The sequence below is a fragment of the Phoenix dactylifera genome, chromosome 17 (genome assembly GCF_051530095.1).
Source record: "Phoenix dactylifera cultivar Ajwa chromosome 17, Ajwa_hap1_PhDact_Kaust_v1.1, whole genome shotgun sequence".
Taxonomy (NCBI): domain Eukaryota; kingdom Viridiplantae; phylum Streptophyta; class Magnoliopsida; order Arecales; family Arecaceae; genus Phoenix; species Phoenix dactylifera.
Genome location: NC_143206.1, coordinates 322,501 through 329,963, shown reverse-complemented (window position 1 = coordinate 329,963; position 7,463 = coordinate 322,501). Strand labels below are relative to the sequence as shown.

Below are 7,463 nucleotides of genomic sequence, written 5' to 3'. Positions count from 1 at the left end.
GATTTGACAATCAGGGTTGGTGCGGAAAAGAAAAGAGGGCGGCCTGGCCCGTTTTCTTCTTATCATATCACAAGGGCGCGGCTCTGTATGAGGCTCGTACTGCGGAGCAAGTCTGGGAGTCCTTTCCACTCATTGAAGATTCTATCTACAAAAGAAGGTCAACGGGGGAGACAACAGTAGCTCTTACTGAGACTATCTACGAAAAAGGTAAGGTCGTCTTTCTTTCCGGCGGGTTTGACCGAAAGGAGCTGTGTTCTATGGTTTGACGTTGTTCCGGTCGAGCACTCTCTTTTCTTTGTCCAATTCCGTCTGACCAACCCGCTAAGGGTTGTGAGGCTGGACCAGGTACGAAGAATGAATCTATGCCCTCTTCCATTCTCAGGCACGGAAGTGGCTGGCCAGCGCCCGCTCAACTCTTCGAGAGCCAGACAAGAAAGGAGTGGTGGTTGGTTTCGATTCAACAACGGGTAGAATGCCTGGTCGAAGGTCCAGTACAGTGGGTAGCAGGCGTGTTCGTTTTGGCTTCCGAGCGAGAACGAGAAAGAGGCGATGCACCATACTTGCTGCTTCGTACGTTGACCTTGACTTGACAGATTCATCCAATCCAATTGAACCTACACTCAAAGGAGGACTACAAGTGAAGGGTGATGCCGTCAAAGAAGTGATCAGCATTAAGATCTTTCTTGGGGGTTAGCAGTGCCCTATAGAATGAATAAGGAGAGCCCGATAAGTTGACTACCGCCAAGCAATAGGTTATAAAGCGGATCGACCATAGGCTTACCATAAATGGTCTTATTTAATGCATCCTTTCACAAGTCAGTGGAATCCTACCCCTTATTGCTTGACGTTTCCTCAGCGGCATTTACATTTAATGCTCAAAGAACCTTTTTTCAGCGGTAATTCATGCATGACTTACTTGGACAAGACGAAGACAGCAAGGATAAACTGAAGCTCTCCGCCCCTCTTCTTACTTGTAGATTAATCTTATCTCTTTCTACCTAAACTCACCCACCGCCCACTCTCTTCCTTCGAAGATCCACTGGTGAAACTATTACTTATGCTGGCTTCCTCTCCCTCATCGATATCCGGTAGCGTGACCGTGGCCTCTATCATTTTGAGTGAGCCAACCTTTATTGTATTGAACACGGAAACATTCTTATGAAAATGGGACCAGTTCACAAGTCCGCTTTCAAAGTCTGTCTTGGTCGCCCCTTGTCTTCCGTCGAGGTTGAAAGAAGAATTTCATGTAGAGCAGGTCAGTTCATTCAGGAAGGACAGCTGAGACAGAGAGGTGGGCTCGTAATCTGATGCGGGAAGTTGTTGGATTGGTGTCAATACGGATAGGTGGATAGATCGTCTCGTTCGACTTGGCCTGGATGTAAGCTGTAAAATGAAAATGGTTGTATCCAAAAGGGCGGCTAAGCTAGCAATCCGAACAAGAATATCTTCCCGTGGATCCTTTCTTTCTAAAGTAGAGTAGTGGCTATAAAGTGCACCTTTTCTGCTATCACGATCAGAAAGAGCTAGACAGCTTTGCTTGTAGTTGGCCCCAGTAATTGGCTTCAAGAGATGCTTGGTTCTCAAAAGGGAGTTTAGTACCCAAAATCTCTAGTAACCCAAGCCCCTAGCTAATAACAAAAACAGGAAGTAACTCGTTCACTTCTCCTTTAGAAAGAGGTCTTCTTTTTCTTCATAGCTGGGCGTATTATGAGAGAGTTGAGAAAGATACTTGGAAAAGCTAAAACTCCTCTTTCAAAGGTTCCGTCAGAGCGGAAAGAGAGCTGCATTCCCAGACTCTCGAACTTAAGGTACTATTTTCAAACAAATAGGAATTCGGGGAAGGTATTTCGCTATATAAGACATCTGCCTCGTTTCATTCTTTAGTTATTCCAGGAGAGACTAGCCAATATTTCTATTCTCACCCAAGCGCTTTTCCTTCTTCTTGAATCTCTCGGAAAGAGGAAGAGGCCTGGGTCGAGCTCTTAGCTCCTCCTCTGTCGGAAAAAGGGTTGGCGTTGGCTAGCTCCCCATTCTGAAAACGTCCAGAATGGCCTAATCAAAAATGGGACTTTCCTGGATCAGATGAGGAAGGGTACGAGGGGTCCCTAAACGCGCGAAAAAGGCCCTTTATTTGAAGCTAGGGACTTTCTTCCACTTCTTTAGCTGGTAGTTCGCGACCTTCTTTGGCTTTTCACTGAAACCTAACATCTTTGTTCTTGTGCATGACTTGAGACAGACTTCTTCTCGATGGCATTGGAGCGACTTGATGGTCAAATAGCAGTCTGAGCGGCCATTCTCTTTCTGGCTGTTGTGACAGGTGAAGTGGGCAGCAAGTTTTGCTTGTCTGTCAAAGCCGGGAATCACAAGGGGTAGGTAGGCAAGGAGGGAAGATCTTGTAGTGGTCTAGAATCTACAATCCCTTTCTGATCCAGACTGACTGACCCCGAGAGCTGTGATGGTTACTTCACTACCTCCGATGCATGACCCTTTCTGAACGGCACCTGGATGAGGCTAGGTGGTCTGACGGGACAACTGTCTCTTCTTGTATTCAAACCATCGAGGAGATCTTCCTTTTTTTATCTCTCTTCTTCGGGTTGATAGGATAGTCAAAATAAGAACATGATAGGTCATTGTTAAAAAAAATGAGACTACTAGTCCGGTCTCAGACTGACATCACAACCAACGAACGTGGATCTGTTTCCAAAAGATAAGGCATGAGAAGAAACCCGATCTTCACCCCCGGTCTAAAGCACAAAGCTACCATGGGTGGAACGAGAAGACCATGAATCGGGAAAGAGAGAGCTCAATTGGAAAGTTCCACGGGTAGAAAGGAAGACTTTGAAGCCGGGGTTGCTGTTTTCTCAAAAAAGTGATCAGGGCTCAAAGGCGTCAAGGAGGGGCTCAGTTTCAAGGGATGGCTTGCTGAGACGTTCAGGAAAAGGTCTCATGGGCAAGACAGAATGCGGGTCTAGATAGGCTAAAGACCACAAAACGGAATCAAAAGATAGGCTCTTGAATTTTTGGTCTTTCAAAAGGTAAAAGGGGGCTCCCGCGAGTGGGAAAGAAGAGAAGAAAGGAAAAGATGGGAAACAGCCGGAAGAGCCACGATAGGGTCTCCTAGTTTCAACTCTATCAATCAGATCAGAGGAAAATGCAAAGCGGAAGCTAAGCTAGTTCCAGAGGGAGAGAAAGAAAAGACTGGCCAAAGAGAGAAGAGGTATAGGTCAAGTGCTCATACCAATAGCGAAAATGGCTCTGACGAGAACTACGGCTTGATCGATCAATCAACGAAAGCGAATCTCGTCCCTCTGCTCCGAACTGTCAGAATCAGTGGAAAGGAGAGCGGCTGAATCATCTTAGTCTCGGCGTGGTTGAAGATCAATGTAAGGGTTCATGTCAGCTAAGAGTGCCAATCTTTGGTGAGTCTCAGTTCTAGCCTAGCCTCAAACCAATGGTGCACAGCCAACCGGAGTACAGAAATCTTTCTATCCCTCAGTCGTTCGTCAACTGAAAGACGATGATGGAAGTCAGCTTACGCGTTCTGATCGTTCATCGGAAAAGCCAGATGACTTTCTTACAAACCTCCCCCCAATCTTGCTGTACACGACCTCTGCCCACACACTGAGAACTGCTTCAGGATCAACTCCTTGTCCCCTCCTCGTACTCCTCCCTAGTCCCTAGCACACTGCCCAATTCTTTCTTGTCTTCGGTGGACGGTTTGCTCGGGATGTGCTCTTTCCCTTTTCTGATTAGGAACTCTCACCGACTCTCTCTTTTGCTCACGAGAGAGCTTTCCCTAACCCATGAAAAAGCGCGGGTCCATCCCACAAGCTTCAACATACAAAGAAAATCCCAAACCAAAAGGAGGACTTTCAGACCACCTAATCACATGAAGGCGCTATGACTCGAGATTCCCTGCATTCGGGTCTTTGCTGACTCCCGGCGCGCGACTTCCTCTATCTTTCTTGATTGGAAAGAGTGTTGATTTGGCAACTCAAGTATGGATTTGCTTGGAAGCCCTTTTCCCGGCTGCTCTATTCCCTGAACCTGAAAGGTCGAAAGAAGGACGAGCTATGATGATTCTTCGTTCACACAGGACAGAAAGAAAGACTGGAGAAAAGCTCAATCTCTCTTTGAGAGTCAAGCGATGTGATCCATCGCGGTGAAGCACGTCATTGTCTCATTCACGAAAGAAGGGGGTAGCCCGAACTGCCAGCAGGAAGAAGTGTCATCTCGGTTCAAAGGAAAAAAGCTTTGTTCTCTCCGTTCGTCTTCTTCGTTCTGTCCCGGCAAACAAGGGTAGGTAATCTCATCCATTGTCATCTAGAGGTTGCTTTCTCTGCAAGTGCTTTGTTCCCGATTTAAGAAAACTTTGCTCTTTCGGTTCAAAAATGGGGAAGTGGTCTCTCCGCAAGCAAGCGAGCTGTGCGGGGAACAAAAGAAGAAAGAGAAGGGTCTAGTCGGGTAGGGTGGGATAGAAGGAGCATTTCAGGCGATCAAGGGCATCCCTGGGCAAGGAGTAGAGTTTTCTTTCGAGTCAAGGGGATAGGATAGGACGATGAGAGCTTTCCATTGGCTTCCCAGGGAAAGACTCCAGATGTATGAATGGGCAGACAAAGGGATTGCCTTCTATCATTTAGCTCAGACTTCTCTCTCCTGACCCGGGGCCCCCAACCAAAGGGGAATTAAGTAGATTAGCCTCCTCATCAATCAAACAGGGCTTGATATGCTATCCATTGGGGTGGTCCCCCGTGATGACTCGATACCAGTTGAACGTCGGTTATCGGTTCATACCGAGTTGGTCTTATACTCCATCCATGGGCAAACGTCTTTATGGTTTCACTTCAGTGCAGCCCTACCAACAGAAGCTGCTGCTCCGCTGAGGCGTTGTGCCTCTCCAGAGCGAACTCTTTATGAGTCTTTTAATACCCTTTCTTTCAATGGTCCTTACCATTGGACTAAGAGAACTGTGTTCCGGTTGGACCATCTCATTAAGTTAAGGGTGGGACGCGTGCTGGCGTTGATTGTATGAGCTATTTGCCAATACAGTTGACGTTGGTGCCCCTATACCTGGAGTCCGACTAGCGTGTTCTGTTGAGGGTGCGCATCTTTGCCAATTATAACTCCTATCCGTCAAGGGTTGGCAAAACCGCTCAGGTTGATGAGGATCCTTCGATCCGTCCGATGGGACGCTCGATATAAATAAAATGTTGGCCTCTTCGCTTCAAATGGTAGGGTAGCCGGGCGATCCGTTTTCTTTTCCTTTTCTTTGAAATCAGCAACGGACCTTATTTCTTAATGGGTATGACTTCTAAAATCCTCGGGCAGCTCTTTGGTTGGTGTTCTGCATAGATGACCTATTTGTTGAGATGGGTGCGTTTTCATTTACCATTTAAACGCGCAACTGCTGACCGTTTAGGTCCTAAAGTTTGTTTCAACACTGGTAAACCTCTTTGTTTTCTTGGCTCTGAGACTTCATTCGCATTGACCCATCATCTTATCGTGTGGATGGATGGCGGCGGTGTATGCCGGACGTTCGGTTTAAAGCATATGCAATTTGGGGCGATGACAAGGTCATCGCCGATGAGAAAGTAGCATTACAGTATCAGGCCATCATGGCTGAGCTTCCTTCAGGTTGTCATATCAAAAGATAAATCTCTCATATCACGATCGTTTTGCAAGGAGTTTGCCAAACGGTTTCTCATTCGTCAGGGAACTCCGTATATTTCCCTTCTCCATTCTCTGCTCGGATGATTGCCGCTTGTGTGAATTCTATTGCTGTGGGTCCCGTGTGTGCTCGAATAAGATTTTTTTAGGATTCTATTGAGTTTCATTTATTGACTCCGCGGTGCTGGTTATCGAGTTTATGGCGCCGCCCACCATCCAAAAAGTCAAAGATGGCGTCGGCATTTACTAATTTTTCTCTCTCCTAATAGTGGTGTATTCCCCCCTTCCCTTGGTATTCAGGTTGTAAAATCCTGATAGGATAGTCGACTGTTATACCTTGGGAGTTGTAATGGCGTATCTTCTTTGTTGTTCACGTGTTACGATCTCACTCGTCAGATTGTTCCCCCCTCCCCTGGTCAACGGCAGTGAGTTGATTGACCGAGGCCTTCCCTTACGATGATGGAATTTCTTCCACCGGCAAGAGTACCTCTGTTTGTCTCCTTCTACTTTAATGAAAAGCCTAGTCTCTTGATACTAACTCATTTTTTAGTATCGGTGCTTACTGTACGATGAATGCCCCATCCCATTCCTTTTTCTTATTCTATAACCTTACCAATTAATGGCTTAAGCCGCTGTTACCATTTCCGCAACCTAAACCTAACTAATACTTAGTTGTTTCCATTTCCTCATCTGGTGATAGATCCTCATCTTCTTCTGGCTCAAATCTCACATCCAGGGCACGCTCATACCAATAGCTTTAGGTATGCTTTAGTTTGAGATCATTAAAGATATGCTCGACCTCGTTTATGTCGTACCATCACATGTACCTTCAACTATCAACCAGATGAGATAGGACTTTGAAAGGTCAGAGTCAGTCTCCTCTTTTAGGTCGTTTAGCAGTTCCCCAACCAGCTTTCTCCCCAAGAAAGCATTCCAGAGATTAAAAGAAAAAGGTTTGAAGGCTGATCTCTGGGATCAGTGATAGTTCGGAACCAGCAAACGGAGGCTGAAAAGCCGTAGTGCGTTAGCACGCTCTTCCGTTTTTCAGCAGACTTCGACAGCTTCGAGCGGAGCGTCGAAAAGCGAAGCGAGCCGCGCTAGCGCGCTACTCTTCCTTTATGAGCGAGACTCTATCCAGATCTACTGATCTAAAGAACTCCGCGAGCGAACTGAGCGAGCCATGAGCCGCCTATCGGCAAGGCTTGGAAAAGCCTTAACTTAATCTTACTTCACTGAACTGATTCACGCAGGTCCAAACCAGCTGAGCTAGCTCATTTTTCCTTTACAAGATCTCGGCTCTTCGGAATGGTTGGAGAGAGCCCCGCCTCCTCTTGGTTGGCGCCGGGCCCGAGGGTGATGGGACTACTTCCTGAAAGAGCGTTTCGTTCAGGCCGGCAGGAGGGCCCCTGATCCATCAATAGAGGGAGCAAAAAACAGGCTTTGCTCCCCTTTTTGAAAATGAAGAAAGAAAGAAGGGTCGAAGTTTAGACCGCTCACAGTAGTTCTACCCATAGAAAAGATCATGGAAGAGGCGATAAGAATGGTACCCGAATCCATTTACGATCCCGAGTTTCCAGACACATCGCACTTCCGCTCGGGTCGAGGCTGCCACTCGGCCCTAAGACGGATCAAAGAAGAGTGGGGAACCTCTTGCTGGTTTTTGGAATTCGACATCAGGAAGTGTTTTCACACCATCGACCGACATCGATTCATCTCAATCTTTAAGGAAGAGATCGACGATCCCAAGTTCTTTTACTCCACTCAGAAACTGTTTTCCGCCAGACGACTCGTAGGAG

At 46.8% G+C, this 7,463-nt stretch overlaps 1 pseudogene; it reads left to right on the top strand.

Moving 5' to 3' along the window:
* The first annotated feature begins 6,736 nt into the window (after nucleotides 1–6,736).
* Nucleotides 6,737–7,463, top strand: part of LOC148699570 (uncharacterized) — a 2,612-nt pseudogene continuing 1,885 nt past the window's right edge.